The following is a 2,871-nucleotide window of genomic DNA, read 5'->3' on the forward strand; positions in this document are numbered from 1 at the left end:
CTCCCTCGACCCGCCTCGCCGCCGTCTTCCCCGACCCCGCCTCGCAGCCGTCTCCCCCGACCCCGCCTCGCCGCGCCTCGGTGCCGCCATCTCCCCCGACCCCATCTCTCTCCCCGCCCTCTGTAAGCACTCTCCCCTTCCGATCCCTCTTGTTTGCTTAGTATGAACCCTAGCTATTTAGTGCTAGTTAGTATGAACCCTAGGCTATTTTTAGTGCTAGTTAGTTAATTACAATTAGTATTAACCCTATTTAATTAGGGCAGTAGTTCCTAGGTACTAATTAGTTAGTAAGAACTAGGTACTAATTAGCTAGGTACTAGTTTATTTTTATTTTCAGTAAGAACTAATTGAATTAATAGAACTAGTTAGTAAGAACTTGTTGTTATTTTTTTAGTTAAAGCAATTTTTCCCGCATCGACGTGGACAATGCCTATCCCGCATCATCGTCGTCGAGTCGGCGGAGGACGACACCTTCTTGACCAGATGGGTCATGTCCGGGACTGGGCTCCGCCGGGGTGGTACCGGGAGGCACTACCTACCGGGGGCGCAGGTTGGTGAGGAGCCAGCCTGTCGTTGACCCGAACCTTTTTTGGTGGCGGTCGCGTGGGCCAGTGACGGTCCAGAGGCTCGAGGACCCCGCGGAGGTGGTGCGTCACCGTGTCAGTGAGGAGGACGTGCACATCCGTCGCTACTTGTTTGCGTTGGAGCACATGTTCTCCAATACCTGGCAGGTTCTCTAGGGATCTCACTGGAGCTATGATCCCGTGATGGTTCCTTCTCTGTGGGTGTCCACCGCCCGCGCCGATACCCGTCGTGTGCTAGGGTTTTAGTTGTATTAGTGATGTTATATGTATGAAACTATTCGGATGTATTAGTGATAATATTCGACGATGTACGAACACGCATGAGATGATTTACTTTTCCTTATTCAATGCATGCTAATTTGAGTCCTATAAGATATTTTGAAATGTATATCTTGTGTTGCTCAAATAGGATATGTGCTTGTCCAAGTGGCCGGTCATGTTTGCAGGTTACACTTCCGAGTGGCCTATGTTTTGCCGGAGTGTTGATTCATTTCCGTTCCGGCAAATTTCAGGCGTTCGGTATGTCCTATTTTAGCAAAGGTCATGCCGGATTTTTCCGTAAATTTTGGCATGACTTGTGCCAGAATATGTAGAAAATATCGAGTGCCCCGGATTTGTGTGTTGAGTATCCTGGTAGTTGTATTCGATCGATTTTCAATTAATGTTTTAACTATGAACATAGAAATCTGACGACGAAAATGATTTCGGTATTTGCAAATACTGCAAAGACGAACACGGCTTGTGCGACGGAATCTTCCTAGATGATGATAGGCGCTTCAGCATCAAGCTGGACCAGAACTTCGAAGTGGATACAGTAAGTCACAACGACAAGTCTTTTTTCGTAATTAAGCATGACATATACTTCATTTGCTTCAACTTATAATTTGTTTTTACTATTCTACTAGCGTATCCCCTGCCATGCAAGAGTTTTTGTATTGGATAAGATATGTTGCAGTCGTACTATGGAGGTAAAGAAATTTTACTTGAAGACCGAGCATGGTTATATTTTCCATGCAAAATTATACAATTCAGACGACTACACCTATTTTGGATGCAAAACCTGGCGAGCACAATGCAAGACTTATGCATTTGAGCCCGATATGATTATCCCCTTTGATATTCGTCCGGAAGATGATATTAAAGGTAATACTGACATCTGGGTCAATGTGCAGATGCCTCCAGCTACACTATTTCTATGATGATAAAATAGCTAGTGTTGGTGGTAATGACTATGATGATTATTATTAGCTAGTGTTAGTGGTGATTAAATAAATATTGTTGGTGATAATGACTATGATGATAATTAAATTGCTTGTGCTGGCGGATTAGATTCAAGTGGAGGCAACATGTGGTGCACATCGAAAGTACTACTAGTCCAAACTAGATCAAGTTTGGATTAGTAGTATACTTTTTACATGTACCACATATTGCCTCCACTTGAACCTAATCCACCTTCATTTGACACACTGTTATGGACATAATGATGTAAACCTCATAACTGGTATTGTACCAATATTTGTACGATGGAGAGAAAACCGCATAAATACACTAAAAATAAAAAATGAATACTAGCAGCGATGGAGGGAAAACACGCCGCCACTAGTTTCATTACCAGTAGCGTGGGGGTGAACAAACGCTGCAGCTATTTATCCTAGCAGTAGCGCGCGCCGGCACGCGTTACTGCTAAGCAATAGCTGTAGCGCCTTATTAGTAGCGCGCCTACCCGCGCTACTAGTGAGCACAAAATCAGCGCTACTGCTAGGGTTATCCCTAGTAGTGTGGGCCTGGGTCGGCCGTGCTGCCATGTAGCTTCTGTCCGCCAGCATGACGATTTTTGGTCGAGATGAAGGCAAGGGAATGAGAACAACACTAGGCCTCATGAGGGGCATGTTAGACACTTTGCTGTGGGTCCATATCGGAAGGGGCAAATCATCAATAATCTGGAAAAGATGTGGCAAATAATCAATGCCAGTTAAAGTGGGGGCAAATCCTCAAAGAGCAAACAAACATGGGAAAATCCTCAAATCCTCCTCTCGCGTTTCCCTAAGGGCGAGAAACTCACCAATCTTCACCACAAGAAAAAGTGAATAAACTCCAGAAAAAAACTTGATAAAGATGCATTTTATCACACCCTCGGCAACTTACAAATAACAATACATAGGGACCAGGGGTAATCGGTTCATTCATCACATATGCGTAGGATATAATAATAATCAAGATCAATAAAATCCTTCCTACATCTTACATGCGTAGAAAGGCTGGCCATATATCCATATCATTGTCGAAT

This window comes from Triticum dicoccoides, chromosome 2B (genome assembly GCF_002162155.2).
Source record: "Triticum dicoccoides isolate Atlit2015 ecotype Zavitan chromosome 2B, WEW_v2.0, whole genome shotgun sequence".
Taxonomy (NCBI): domain Eukaryota; kingdom Viridiplantae; phylum Streptophyta; class Magnoliopsida; order Poales; family Poaceae; genus Triticum; species Triticum dicoccoides.